At 42.3% G+C, this 16,160-nt stretch overlaps 1 pseudogene; it reads left to right on the top strand.

Moving 5' to 3' along the window:
• The first annotated feature begins 5,916 nt into the window (after positions 1-5,916).
• Positions 5,917-14,970, top strand: LOC125531623 (annotated as a pseudogene).
• The last annotated feature ends 1,190 nt before the right edge of the window (positions 14,971-16,160 follow it).

The raw sequence follows: 16,160 nt of genomic DNA, 5'->3' as shown, positions 1-16,160 counted from the left end.
CAAAAAAATGCGTTGGATGTGCTGCTTGCTGCTTAGCTACATCTATATCTATATATTTATATACCAATATAAAAAGATCCAAAGGGGTAAATTTAACGACCTAAGCTGCTCCAATGGCAAGCGTTAAACGTTTTTAACGTGCAATTAATAGCATATCAAATATTGCACTAATCATAGGATTAACATACAAATAATGGCATACCTAACATTCGCGTGCAATTAATATATTACCTAAATACTCCCTCCGGTCCTTTTTACTCTGCATATTAGAATTCTCTGAAGTCAAACTTCACAAAGTTTGACCGTATTTATATGAAAAAATATCAACATCTGCCATGCTAAAGTTATATAATATGAAACTTTAAGTCATGACACATCTAGTGGTATTGATTTCAGATTGTGAATGTTGACACTTTTTTCTACAAAGTTGGTCAAACTTTACGAGTCTTGACTTCAGTCAAATCTTATATGCGAACTAAAAAGGACCAGAGGGAGTATTAACGTGCGTTCACGTGCGCATTTACTAGTTTACCAAGCAACACTCTCATGCTATTAGAGCTTTCCGTACTGCTAATCGGGCTCGAGGTCAGTAGACAACACGGCCCATTCTACAGACTACGGACTATGCTACTAGCTTAATCATTTTATTTTTCCAACGAGGTCTGGGAGAACAACTCAGACTCAAATTTTCAATACATCTCATTCCGACTAGACCAAATACGATAGGTTACCGTCTGTGCCTTTACTCTGCTCGTCATGGTTACTCACTTTCCACACCGCTATTCTTTCTTCGAAACTAAATGTGATCTTACTACATGGGAATAAACTACTACATATAGTTATATATGGGAGGCCAGATTAGTGATAAATGATGTTTGTGGCCCGGACATCATAATTTCTTCACCAAACATCGCGTGACAGCTCTGGTGGTTGTTTAATTCAACTGCATATAGTGTAGTTGTCGCCATTTGTAGCACTCGTGAGTCGTGACTTATATAAATATGAGCAACACTAACAACAATGTTGCTTGCCAACCCTGAGAAGAAGGCCATCCACTGAAAAAAGTATAAATAGGTAAAGAGGAGTTAAGGTTTGATGAAGCATGTCTATGATCCCTTGGGAGCCATACCGTAAACTTAAATGCGTGAGGCAGTTATCATTACATTTGAATAGTCCCTTTCACACATAACTTAAGGAAGGAAAAGACGTCTGATTAATTAGTATAAAAAATTATATGCAATAGGTACAAATTAACAAATACAAAGACTTCATTTATAATGCTTAGTTACATTTTCTGTTCTTTTGTTAAGAAGTATGATACTGATAGGCTACTGACCACTTCAAAAACCATGGTTGTGTGTGCTCATATGCTTAATAATGTGTGTTAATACCCTACACCTAGTGCATAATTCTTGGTGTACATGATACATTTTCTCACTAAATAGTTCTTGCACAGCAACGCTCGTCATAATACACAAACCAAAAATGTCACGTTTATAATTTTTGTTTGAATGCAAAAATTAGTCAAATATATTAACATGAATAGCACCAATTGCTAGAACAGTGAAATTGATCCATGGACACTAAAGCCCTTTAGTCGCCAAACACAAGTCCGCACATTGTTTATGATCACGGCCTAATATATATTCTTCTCCTAACATGGTGAGTTTGTATGGTTTGTCCATCTAGATGGGCAGCAAAGGAACCCCAATCCTTCAATGTACATTTTGTTACTGGGGTTGGAGAAGATGTTCTGGTGAGGGTGAATTCAGAGTGCCTGACTGCTACATTGAAGGATTGGTGTTCCTTTTCACACCACTGACATGTACACGTTATTTGTACACATCTTGTAGTAGTGATGGTTGGTCAGAGAGTACTGCATGTGCTTGATCTACTTACCTTCAAATGCAGTGCTGTTGGTGCCTCGACGAGTCCCTGCTCCCTAGACATCGCTTCCAACTGCCATCCGCTGAGCATTAGTCGGTCAGCCACCAGTCAATTGAGTCTGGATCCAGCCCTCAAGTCTCTATTCTAAGGTAGTGCTCACTGCTCATGTTTGTCTCCTTTTTCCTTCGGTGAGGCTTCTGGCTCTCCTATCACTTTCTTTGAAACACCAATACCAACAGCAAAACATTCTACCAAGTTTCTTCCCAAAAGCATTATGGCCAGTGCTGCATAATAATATTGACTTGACAACAACCGTGGAATATCACAACTACACACAAACTCAGTTATTTGTCTGTTACTGTAGATTAGTCTGTGACGGTCCTAAATTTGACATAATATGTGTGCAAGTCCTGTTGGAGAGAGAGAGAGAGAGAGAGACGCTCTTGTACTCGCCGACACCTATTATGGGGATTTGCCGCCGTCAAAGTGCCCGCGTGCCCACGTGCAAGGTCTGCTCCTCTCGGGTGTATTCCTTGCTGTCGCTCACATTCGAGGGATCCCAGACTAATCAGTCATTATCAAACAATGATATGCACATCTGCGTTCATTGTGAAGCCCCTCATTTGTTCTCATCATCTTGCTGATATTGTAGGTAATAGCAAATGTGCCTGTGAGTTGCAATGAAAGTAACAATTCCTCACGTCTCTAGCGTAGCGACCCATTTGTGCTGCCAATTAATACTCCTCTTTACCGCCATCTCGCCTGCATCGAGCAGTCGATCATGTCGACCTCCGTGGCATGTAAAGGATCCCAAAACACATATTTGTTCATGTTATTTTGGGTGATCTAGATGCAACTTGATCAGGCTGTTGGCATCCTAGTGATGCATTAGTTCCAAAAATGGTATCAGTCGCCAATTTTGATTGCAATAGATCCCTATATCATTGATCAGTAGATCAATATCGTGTTTAGATCAGTGTCAGGTTTAGGGTTTTATGCTACTGTTTTGATGCCCTCTGTAAATCATCATGTTGTATTCTAATTTTCCACGGATCTCTACTGCCAAATATGCTTAATCAGTTTTAATTAAGCCTATGTGAACAACTAATGGTCATGATTAAAGTTTTTGTTAATTAAAATTGATCATCTTTTGAGTGTTGATTTCGTTTGGATTAGCAAGTTAGAAGGCAGAGGGATACACGGTACACAAATAGTAGAATCCTCATTGTGTGAAACCTAGAAAAAAATGCCCAATTCGGTACAACCCTAATTATTCAATTAGGCTTGATTTTCCCCAATTAAGCACTGTTGAACACAAATTGGAGAAGAATGAGGAAGAGGCTCACATAATGCGCCGTGTAGCTGCCTTTTCCCTTCGGGGCCCTCACTGCATTCACCGTCGTGCGAGGGCGGAGACGCCGCGACGCCGTCGCCTCTTGTCGGTGTCAAAACCGGCCGATCTCGGGTAGGGGGTCCCGAGCTGTGGACCTTAGATCAATGGGGAACAAGGAACACAAGGACAGTATTTACCTAGGTTCATGCCATATCGAAGAGGTAAAACCCTATGACCTGCTTGATTATATTGATGTGTATATGATGATTACAGAGTCGATCTACCACGGGATCAGATGAACTAAACCATAGGCGAGTAGGATGATGGTTCTTCTTCTAGGATCTACGGACTAAACCCTCTGGTTTAGATAGACAACAGGGATACCTAGGATTACACATAGTCGGTTACCATCAGTGGATAAACACGCATACGCCATCTTGACTTGGAGGACACACCAAGGCTCCGAAGTTTCCATCTCGCACACGAAGTGACCTTATATCTCGGCCTTCCAGTAACAGTCACAGAGCGGCCCACATGTCCGGCCCATAAGAGATAGATCGGCAGCCCGATGACCCCTTAGTCCAGGACTCCTTCAGTAGCCCCCGAACTAGCCTTCGAAGCCGAGGTATATGCACGAATAATCGGCTTTGTGGACTAATTCCCTCCTTCCATGGTGCTTACGCTAGGCATGCAGTTATCCTTTGTTGAACCATTAAAAGGTCGCCTGACCAAGTTCAACCATGTAATACTCAGATTATGCCCTGATTTCCGAACAACATGTTTTACTTAGCCTCGAGGGCCAACCGCTCGAGTGTGAACAGTGCCTTCGTCTGAAAACTTTTGGCGAAATGTCACAGCAGGCCATAGCCACCGACCGGTCATGAAAAACTCGATTCGCGGTTCGAGGCAATTTCTCCATTGGCACGTCCCATCAATATGGAGATCATGTGATGAGGACATCAATACCATTGTTACACCCACAGCCCCTGCTGTTACATATACTGGACCAATTACTAGAGCTCGTGGTCAGGTTGATCGTGCTCCGGCGTGGTCAATAACCCCTCGGAAGTTGGTTTAGCGATTGCTAAGGCGCGACGTCTCGCACGATCGTAGTCGGATCGTCAAGGTCGACTCCCACAGAAAACGATAGCCACCATCTCATCGAAACATCGGGACACCTTTGCCTCTATCATCATGTCCCGTTTTTTAAGGGATATGATCAATAATTTGTGTTATCACATGTGCGCATAACAACATGATTATATCAGGGAAGCGACGAGGTCTGCGGCACAGTAAAGGGACTCTTGGTATTACGGCAGCTTATAAAACAGAAGCAGCCACCAAATTCTCCCTACGCCCTCAGTTCCTCCATTGCTATCTCTTTCCCAATCTCTCGAGCTTCGAACGCCCAGATCCATTCCTCCTTCAAATCTTCTCAAGCCACCCCTTCAATCCGGCCATGGCCAGTTCAGGTTACAAGGCAAGTGGGAGGCCTCCGGCGTTACTGACGACGACATCCAGGAGCTGAAGCGCGCCGGGTATTTTCCGTCCAACGTCGCCCACCGCGTTCCGGAGGAGGGCCAGGTCATCCCCACGCCCAAGCCAGGATAAAGAGTGGCGCTCATCCCTCCCTTCATCCGGGGGCTGGGCTTCCCACTTCACCCCTTTGTTAGGGGGTTGATGTTCTTCTACGGGTTAGATTTTCACGATCTTGCCTCAAGAAGCGAGGTGGGACTAAACCCACCAACTATGTTTGCCGAGTTCTTTCTTCCGGGAACTCGGCAAAGCTATGAACCGTGGAATACCAATAAAAGAATAATATTGGAAAATGTTTCAAGTACAAAAAAGAGAAGACCTCAGAGCACATCAACGGTATTAATTAAACAGACACTATGATTCAAGAAAGACTAGGCCAGTCAGCAATGCTCATTTTGTGAGGGATACAAACTGTCACCATTAATCTTCTCTGTTTAAGATAAGCAATTTTCTGCTTGTGTTAAGCAGAGAAGATTCATATTGACAGTCATATCTTCCACAAAAGGGTGCAATGATGACTGTAGCTTACTGCTTGTTGATGACACGGCAATTTAAACTGGTCCCGCCGCTCCTGAAGAAGCGAGGTGGGACTAAACCACCAGCTTCGATTGCCGAGTTTTTTTTGTCGAGAACCCGAAAAAGATATGCCCCCTCGAATTAAGCTAAAAAAATAAGTAACAGAAAATTTACCGAGTTGCCATTAGACGAAACTCGGCAAAGTAAGAGCGCCGTCACGGCTCCGTCGCTTGCTGCAAGGTGTGGCCCACATGTCAGTGTTCGCCGAGTTTTTTCCTTCTGGAACTTGGTGAAATTGATATTCTGGCGAGTTTGTTTTGTTCGCTGAGTCGTTTAACATCAGAACCTGGCAAAGGCACAGCTCCGCCGAGTTGCTTATTGCTGCCGAGTCGGATTTTGGATCAACCTCCGCAGATAGAAGTTCGCCGAGTTCCCGATAGAATGAAGTCGGCGAACTCTTGAAACTCGGGACAAAACGAGATTCTAGTAGTGCACGTTGAACTACTACCTTCGGTAATACTAATCAGAATTAATTGTGGAGCCCAACCTTGATGTCGACACATGGAGAAGACGAGATGAGATAAGACGAGTCTAGTCTTCGTCTGGAGTCATGCATGTTCTGGTGTCGGAGGAGATGAGTCAATTCCTCGGCTCATCAGCACGGTCAAGTCAAGTATCAATGGTCGGGCCATAATGTACCTCTTGCAGCATGCCGTGCCGAGACCGCAAGGCGAGTCAAGCGGGTACGATGGAACATTGTTGAGAGATGATCCAGCAGGAAACTCATATAAAATCCCAGGTTAAACACAGACAAATAACAAGCCAAACACACGGCTCGATCCATGGCCAATGCACCATCGTTTGCCGGCATTCCCATCATCCCAGTGCTTCTCCTCCTCCTCTCCACCTTCTCTGTTTCTTCTTCATCTTCGTCAAGTCCGGCCAATGGCAGCGACACGGACCTCGCAGCTCTGTTGGCTTTCAAATCCCAGCTTGCTGATCCTCTTGGCGTCCTGGCCGGCAACTGCCGTTGGATCGGCGTCTCGTGCAGCCCCTGCCGGCATCGCGTCACCGCTCTATCGTTGTCGGGCATACCCCTCGTTGGGCCTCTGTCTCCTCACCTCGGTAACCTCTCTTTCCTCTCTGTCCTTAACATCACCTACGCTAACCTCACGGGCTCCATCCCTCCAGAACTTGGCAGGCTCCATCGACTTAGACATCTTCGTCTTAAAGGAAATTGCCTGTCAAATGACATTCCTGCTGACCTAGGAAACCTCACAAGGCTCGACTTCTTTAGTCTAAGTTTGAACCAACTCTCGGGCCAGATCCATCCTCAGCTGCTACTACGTCTGCACAACCTTAGAGAAATTTATCTCTATGGAAATTACTTGAGTGGTCAAATACCACCCAATCTTTTCAATAACACACCGTCCATGTGCTACATTTCCTTTGACAACAACAGACTCTCCGGCCCTATCTCTCCTAATTTGTTATTCCATCTGCAAAAACTTGAGATAATTTCTCTATCAGGAAATGACTTGAGCGGACAAATACCGCCCTATCTATTCAGTAATACCCCTTCCTTGAGGGAAATCTACATTAGCGCCAACACGTTATCAGGACATATCCCTCCTAATTTGTTAATCCATCTCCAGAAACTCGAGATTATTTCTCTACCCAGAAATTACTTGAGCGGTCAAATACCGTCCAATCTATTCAACACCACACCTTCCCTCAGAATCATCTACTTACACACTAACATGTTAGAAATTTAGGTTTTTTGGTCTACCCCTATTCCTCTGCGCTTATCCGTGGTGCCGCTCACAATTCGCATATCTGAGGCTAGGGGGTAGGGACCTTCTTATACTGTCTTTCCAAAGAGTCCACCTCTTATACAGATATAAGATTCCTAGTCTTTTCCACTAGTTTTCGGGATAGAGTCCAGATCGAATTACCAACCACGATCATATTTGTCTGTTAATGGATTCTACCCGTCATGTCCCCGGAGCACGCGCTTGTGAGCAACGCGCCATAATAGACTGTAAATTCCTCTAATTATGTAGACCAACATTAGGACTGTAATCTAACTATATGATCTAGCTCCTTCCGATTATCACTGTACCCGGATAGTCTTTCCAATATAAATAGTATATTGTGTTTCACTTATAATCAACCAGCTTCCTTAAGCATACAACTTAAGTTCATTCCAACAAGTGATAATTCCATGGTAACCATGTAAAGTAATTCCATGCATAAATACATGTATAATTCCATAATGAGGTATTCCGAATATTAGTAATTCCTAGTAATTTGAATATACTTGCAGGAGACATAATTCTAACATAACAGACTATCGGGAGAGATCCCATTAGGGATTGCATCATGCCAGTACCTCGAAACTCTTATTTTGGGTGAAAATAACCTTGATGGATCGATCCCAGCTGCTGTTAGCAATCTCACTAGTCTTAAAGAGCTAAACCTCTATTCCTGCAACCTTGCAGGAGACATTCCACAAGGACTAGAACAAATGCAAAAACTCTCTTTATTAAATCTTGGAAACAATCAACTTACCGGTTCAATTCCACCTTCATTCGGGAACTTATCCGACTTGTGGCTCCTATCTTTTGGAACAAATAAATTATCCGGGTCAATACCACCAACCCTTGGAAACATTGCTGCTTTGGAAAGGTTTAGCGTGCAAAATAACAATTTAGAGGGAAATTTGGAGTTCTTGTCAGCTCTTTCTAATTGCAGAAACCTCAGACAGATTTACATAGATGTTAACTAGCACATATGCCCGTGCGTTGCAACGGAAGGAACAATAGTGTGCATTTAATGCAGTGAGAATTACATGTGCAAGAAAAACCCTGTGTGCATGTCAAGAAGGAACATTTTGGTTCTGGGTTTCACCGCGTGTGAAGTAATCAATCCGCTATTTTTCCATTCATTAATCGAGTGAATTTAAGAGTTTTATTAGGTCATCGCACGCCAGAGAAGGTCCGTGAATTATTCAATCTATTTTTCATTCATTCGAGGGGATTTTAAGGCATGAAGATCAATAATATGGAAATGAGGCGGGTCTTCTCTTTTCCATGTACAATCCACCGATGTGTACAACCGGAGTTAATTGTACTCCACTATTTTGCGTTCCATAGTCGAGGGGATTTAAGGTTGAAGTTCCGTAATGTGGGAGGTCGCCGGGTCTTTTCTTTTTCATGCATCTAGCTCACGTAGTCGGGTCTTCTGTTCTCTTTGCCTCGAGATGAATCCTTGAGAAATCTAGGGCCCTTTTGTAGATAGTTCAGCTAGCAATTCATCCATCTAGCTCATGTACTGATTTTAATTCCCTTCTTAGAAAGCTCACGTGCAAATCCATCCATGCTTCATTCAGTTTAATTCATCTATCCTTCATTCAGTTCACTACATATAGTTTCGCACACGTATAAAAATTGTTACGACTGTATGTAAACGAGCAATATGGGACTATTGAACATATTTTATTTTCCTTATTTCCTAGGTAGCTATGCTAGCTAAATTGCGTGGGGTGTGAAATTCCCAGACATCGAATTGACCTGTGTTTGTAAGGCGTGAGTAAAAACCCAGAAAGAAAGATGAGTTGAAGGACCGTACTCACAATCTCAAACACCTAACACAGTGCTGCCATTGACTCAAATAAACATGTCCTGCTAACCAATGGCCAACGTAAATATTTAAGAACATACCTCAACGTCAGATTTGAAATATTCTATGATTACTTTTTTTACTTCTTAAAAAGTAATTATTACTATGAATTGCCGCATATTCTTGGAAACATGAACAAATTGAAATCCCAAACAATTTTCAAAACTGCAATTTGTTTTTTGGAAGTTTCATACATTTTCAGAAATATAGAAACAATATATGAAATGGGAACATTTTCTAAAATTCACAAACAATTTTCAAAAACACGAACCTTTTATAAGAACACGAGCATTTTTTGAATTTTTGAACAATTTTCAAAAATGGGATCATGTTTACCTTTTAGAACAATTTTAGAAAATGTGTAATTTTTAACGTGCACACTATTTCAATTTGTGAGCATTCCTCTAAAGGAAGAATATTTTTCAAATTTGGAGCATATTTTAAAATGTAATTTTTTAAGAATCTTGAACAATTTTGGAAAATACAACTTTTTTGAAGAAATTGGAACATTACTTTTCACTTAAAAATTTCAGTGTCCTTTTCCAGCTAGCTCACGTGCCAATACATCCATCCTTCGTCCGGCATAATAGATCCATACTTCATACATCTTATTACTACATGTAGTTTCACACATGTTTATAAATTGTTACGATCATATTTAAAGAGCAATATGGGGCTATTTTAAAATATTTTTCTATTGAATTCGTGAACATTCCACTACAATAAGATTTTTTTTTCGAATTTGGAACATTTTTCACTGTTTTTTTTTAAATCTCAAACAATTTTGTAAAACAGAAACAATTTTTCCATTTTCAGCAAATTTCAGAATGACAATATTTTAATATCTGAACATTTTTAAAACAGGAATAAAAAATATTTGATCAAAAAAGTAAAAGTAAACAAAAATAAAATTTAAAATGAAAAAGGAAAAAAAGAAAGAGGAAATAAAAATAGAAAGGAACATAAAATGTTAAATATAAAATGAACACAAAAAAATGAAAATGGGCCGGCCCAATCTAGGGCTATCTGTGCGAACCTCTTACTATCTGTCGCCACACACGGCAAATAGGAGTTTCCCAGCTGCGTGGGCAGGGAAATAAGTGGGCTGGCTTTACTCGGCTTTAGCGCGTGGCCCATGTACGAATTCTGGATAAACTGTATTTCTTTTTCTAGTACATGGATGCACAAAAAATTAGTACCACCTTGGATAGTAAAAAAAATCTATTCCCTGATGAACGGATGAAAATTTTGGAGAAACGCACCTTGCTTTATTAGTAGGTATAGATATAGATTCTTTCACCGGCGTCCTCTCTGGCCATGTGGGAAACCTCTCCTCACGATTAATAAAATTCATGGCAGGTCATAACCAGATGGCAGAGAAAGCCACAAGCCAGGGAACCAAAACGAAGCGAGGGGCCAGCCCCCCCCCTAAACCCCACAAAAACATCCTCTTCTTCATCCTCTTGATGAGGGGTTCTCTCTCAACCAGGCGGGGCGCGGGGGGACCACACCCACCCCCCCCACCAACCCCTCCCCCCCCCCCAATGAAACTCGAAAAGCGATCAATGACAGTAGAAGAGAGGTACCGCTCCGATATAGAGGAGTCATGCAGTGTGGTTCCTGTGATTAATTAGTCTCGTGATGCGAGTGCTCGCACTGAACTAGACGTATACTGGAGCCACCACATAAATACTCAAACGGCGCACTTTATTGGAAAAAAAAAATGTAAATAGGCCCTACTGTGGAGGCCCACTAGGCGGTCCGCGTTAGGCAATGGCTCTAATCTACGTGGCCTGGGGTTCTCCCGTAACATTAGGCTGTGTGCGTGGCCGCGTGGGATTAACTGCGCACAAAGTTTTGTGGCCGCCGCTCCGAGCCTTGCCGCCCCACTGCCTCCGCTCCCCCTGCCCTGTTCACGATCTGGTTGATACAGCGACGAGCATCAACGCAGCTTGATCAATTCTTACGGCTCCGATCAACAAACTAGCCAAAGGTTAAACACATCAGACTATCTAATCTCCCTGACTCTCTCAATTCGCATCTTACATCTTGTTTCATTGTCGAACTTATACATCAGTTTTTGGTTGCTTCGGTCGTGTGATTTGTGGCAATATAATTCTATCTTGTACGTCTCCCTAGAAATTATGGTGATTATGAAGCAAATTATCTAGTACAAGTTCCTATTTGCGATGCAAATTTTTTCTATGTCAAATTTACCTAATTTCAGATTGCAATTCAGCAGCTATGAAGAGAAAACTGCCAATCATAGAGGCCAATTTAAACTAATACAAGTTTCATATGTTTTTTTTTCATTGGATATTTGTTTACTAGTTGGCTTGCCCCCTCCTTCTCCCCCCTATTACCTCCCAAATCCTGGCTCCGCCCCATAACAAGTTAATAGGTGGAATTCCAGCAACAATTTCAAACCTAAGCAGCCTTGAATGGTTAGTTCTTTCTGACAACCTACTTGTTGAGCCAATTCTAGATTCCATTGTGACACTGAGAAATCTCGGGTGGCTAGATCTCTCTGGTAATGACATGTTAGGCATTATCCCAAAAGAAATGGGCATGCTTGGTAGTCTAGAACGACTGTTTCTCCAAAGAAACAAACTATTTGGCTCTATACCAAGCAGCTTTGGTAATCTTAGTAGCCTAGAGAAAATCGATTTGTCTAATAATCAGTTAAGTTTGATGATACCTTATAGCCTATTCCGCCTTGTTAAGCTTGTTGAACTCAATCTTTCTTATAATTGTTTTCTTGGTGCACTGCCAACAGATGTTTCTAGACTAATACAAACATATCAAATGGGCATTTCTTCTAACTTCTTGTCAGGAAGCATCCCAGAGTCAATGCGAAAACTTGAAATGCTAACCTACCTAAATCTTTCACACAACTCCTTGAGAGGTCAAATACAAGACTCACTTCAAAATCTAAAAAGCTTAGCCTCATTAGACCTCTCCTTCAACAACCTCTCTGGTACCATTCCAATGTTCCTAGCTAACTTCACCGACTTGACTACGTTGAACCAGTCATTCAATAGGCTAGAAGGCCAAATACCAGAGGGGGTGTTTTCTCACACCTCTCATTGCACTCTTTGATTGGGAATACTGGCTTGTGTGGTGCTCCACCCCTCGGATTTTTGCCATGCCTTGAGAAATCTCATTCAAATAGTAGATACTTACTAAAATTTCTACTCCCAATTATCATTGTAGCGTTGGGCAGTATAGCTATTTGCTTATGCCTATGGACAAGAAATAAACATAAGCATAAAGGAGAGGTAAAAACTTCCATTGATCCAGCCGATGGCATAGGCCATAGTATAGTCTCCTACCATGAACTCATTCTAGCCACAAACAATTTCTGGGAAGAGCATATGTTGGGTTCTGGAAGCTTTGGCAAAGTCTTCAAGGGTCAAGTGGGTGGCTTGGTGGTTGCGATAAAAGTTCTTGACATGCAGCTGGAGCATGCCAGCAGAAGCTTCGACGCAGAGTGTCGTGTGCTCCGCATGACGCGACACCGCAACCTTATACGGATACTCAACACATGTTCTAACCTAGATTTCAGAGCACTTGTGCTACAGTACATGCAAAATGGCAGTTTAGAGATGCTCCTACATCAGTCTCAGAGTACAATGTGCTTGGGATACCTCGAGAGCAGGGCCGGCCCTGAGGGGGGGCAGGGGGGCGGCCGCCCCGGGCCCCCCAAATCCAGGGGCCCCCACTGACCAGGTATGTGCATGTATGGAGCAGCAGGTTAGATCACGTCGTACCTTGTCATGTGTTCATCTTTCCACTCCGTCCATCTCTTTCCCTGAGATATTGGGCCTTGCCCAATGCATGGGCGGATGACCAATGCTGCCGAGGCCTACGAAGCGCACAATGCCCTCGTCTTCTTTTTTTTCTGTCGCGCGTGGATGCCCATCGCCCACCGCCGACGCCAAACTTCAGGACCCAATCGTGGGCTCGCGGCAAGTCGATCGGTGCCGATGCTATGACGTCTGCGAGGGAGGAGAAGCAGATAGATGCGCTGTTCTTCAGGCCCTGGTAAGCATCTCTTTGCTGTTTTTGGATCGAATCTTGTGGGAGTGTATGGATTTTCAGATTTCTCCCCTTCCTTGCTCTCGATGGAAGGAAATAGTCACCATGAGCAGGATTTAAGTTTGGCATTCGAAAATTAGGATCGTGATGTTACTATTGGGTTTAGAGAAATTATGAGTAGGGGGTGATGTCAACTAAAGCAGGATTAACCACTTAGGTACGTCGAATTCTGTATGAAACTTGTCTGTTCTATTAACTTGCTGATCAATTTTATAGTTTCGTAGTGATTACGCAAAATCAATTTGCTCAAAAACATTCAGGTTCCTTCCTTTTAGAAAGTTTCAACATATATCTCCAGGATCAAAGTTGATAGAAAATAATGCCTTTTGGATCAGGAGATGATATCTAGTAATATACTGAATCTTCTGCTCATCGGTTTTCTTATATAGTTTATGACATTCAACTCATTATATGTGCTATGTGTAGAGCTTAGAAGATGGTTTCAATGCTTCAAGAACAATTTCTTTTATGAAGGACATGTATGAGGAGACACTGGATGTGTGAATGATGGCCGAGGTATACTGGCTTATGTGATAGTTATTGTCATACTACAAGAAGCATGAACATCTTTTAAATAGCCATATAGTGAGTAGAAACGATGTGCGTTTTGTAAATTTCCAAGGGAGCTTAAATAGTTTAGTAACTTCAAAATTATTCAATGAGATTTATATTGATACCATAGTGAATATAATTGCATCAAGCTATGTTAGAGGAATTTTTTTAAGGTAAATGATAAAATATTTCATTTTGGATGCACTTTACTATACTGTTTATTAAAATATTTTACATATACGTATATTGAATATTATTGTGATGTTTATATTGAGGGCCCCTGATTCTAGTCTCGCCCCGGGCCCCTGAAACCTCAGGACCGGCCCTGCTCGAGAGGTTGGACATCATGCTCGATGTGTCGATGGCAATGGAGTATCTACACCATGAGCATAATTATATCATATTGCACTGTGATTTGAAACCTAGCAATGTTCTATTTGACGAGCACATGACCGCTCATGTGGCGGACTTTGGCATTGCAAGGTTGCTTCTAGGTGATGACAACTCAATTATTTGTGCAAGCATGCCTGGAACAGTTGGCTACATGGCACCAGGTAATCAACTGACACCTGTTAACCCATTGTCTAGATTGACCATTCGTTCATACTCTAATATATTTGTTTTTTTTCTTGTTTCTTGTGTAGAGTACGGATCTCTTGGAAAAGCATCCCGGAAGAGCGACGTGTTCAGCTTCGGGATCATGCTCCTTGAAGTCTTCACTAGAAGAAGACCAACAGATGCTATGTTCGAGGGAGATCTAACCCTTAGACAATGGATTCACTGTGCATTTCCTGCCGAGCTTGTACATGTCGTTGATAGCCAACTGCTTGAAGGGTCCTCTTCTCCTAGCTGCAAACTACCTAATGGATTTCTTATGCTGGTGTTCGAACTAGGTTTGTTCTGCTCCTGTGACTTTCCTGAACAGAGAGTGACAATGAGAGACGTGGTGGTGTCGTTGAAGAAGATCAAAGCAGAGTACACTAAATGGGCAGCAACGAGATCAGTTACCAGTGCACCATAGTGATTGATCACTCTCACAGTGACTCAGCCACTTTTTGTGCCGGAGTTTTTACCTTGGACAACTAGCACCTTCCTCTCGCCAACACCAACACTCCACCTGGGCAGGCTGGCTTAGGTGCTGGACTATACAACTACTGATATGGCCAACGGTAACAGCAACAGCAACAATCAGCTTAGGTCCGTTAATCACGCATGTAGTTCCGTAAGCTATAATTTCCTCTGTTATAGAAGAAGTCCCATGTATGTTTGATGTATGCAATAGGCTCTGGGTTTGCTATTACTATTGATAATCAGTGCATAGGGTACACTTACTTCCAGCAATGTAATAAGTATGATATCGTAAATAAGAAGCCTATGCTACCTTTGAACAGAAGCTAGAAATGAAGAATCTTGTCTGTAAAACATACAAAAATATAAAAGATAAATAAATAAGAAGTTCTATGCCAGGACACATCTAAAACTACAGATGAATGAAATTAAATCTATAGCTTATAACATGCATTACATCCATTACTTCTCTACATATATTTTTAAGAGTTTACAGGTGTTCGACATGGAGTGAAGATCATGTTGGAATTTACTAGTAGGCCTTTGGGCCAAAGCCCAATTAAAAATTCTGAAATTCTCTTGGCCCATTCATGCATAACTTACGAGTGATGTGAGTGGCACTAAAGTTTAGTCCCACCACGGAAGTTGAGTGAGACTTGCACCTCTTTATAAGATGAGCTCTTCTACCACTTGTATGAGCATGAGAAGCGGAGACCTACATGCGCGATCCTCCTCTTCCCTTGCCCCGCCATGGGAATGAGCCGAGCCGAGAACAAAGCTATGCACGTTGACTATATCACCGTCGGCATCGCCGCGGCTGCCTCCCAGATCTGCCCATGCTGTCTCCTTGGTGTGTGCGTCGCCGAATACTCTGTTGTAGTTTGTTCGACCTGGACAACCAGAACTATATCTCGTGAACTCCACTGCCTTTATATATAAAGAACATCATTCTCTCAAGAAATATATTATAAAGAATATCAATCCAAGAAACGTTTTTACAGAAGCAGTAAGGCTAGTGACAACATCACAAGTTCACAACTGACCAGGCAATGATAAGAACAAAAAAAAAATCAATTACCTAGCCAATCAGGCTGTAACGCCATAAAGAATTAACGACCATGAAAACTCATAAACACTGGTCCAAACACTGACCGGTCCTGCCTCATTATACTGTAAAATGGAAGTTACATGCGTACATAGATATTCGATTGTGGAAGGAGAGTAACAGCCGAACATTTGAGAACACATCCATGACTGAGACAATGGTGGCCGATAGAATTTTGGCGGAATGGATGCTATGGCTGCTCCTCTGGAACCTGAAGAAGAGAGGTGGAGGACTGGAGGGACGGTGCAAGAGAGTGAAACCTAGTATATTTAAGGATGGAGGTGGATGTGGGAGTGGCGAGCTGACTTTGAGCTCCTTCTAAACATCAGCCCTTCTGTACTTTTGTCTAATCTTAATGAATCAGCACGCATAGCTCGAGAGAAA

The sequence above is a fragment of the Triticum urartu genome, unplaced genomic scaffold, assembly GCF_003073215.2.
Source record: "Triticum urartu cultivar G1812 unplaced genomic scaffold, Tu2.1 TuUngrouped_contig_765, whole genome shotgun sequence".
In the NCBI taxonomy this organism is placed as follows: Eukaryota; Viridiplantae; Streptophyta; class Magnoliopsida; order Poales; family Poaceae; genus Triticum; species Triticum urartu.
This window is presented reverse-complemented; position numbering and strand designations above follow the sequence as displayed.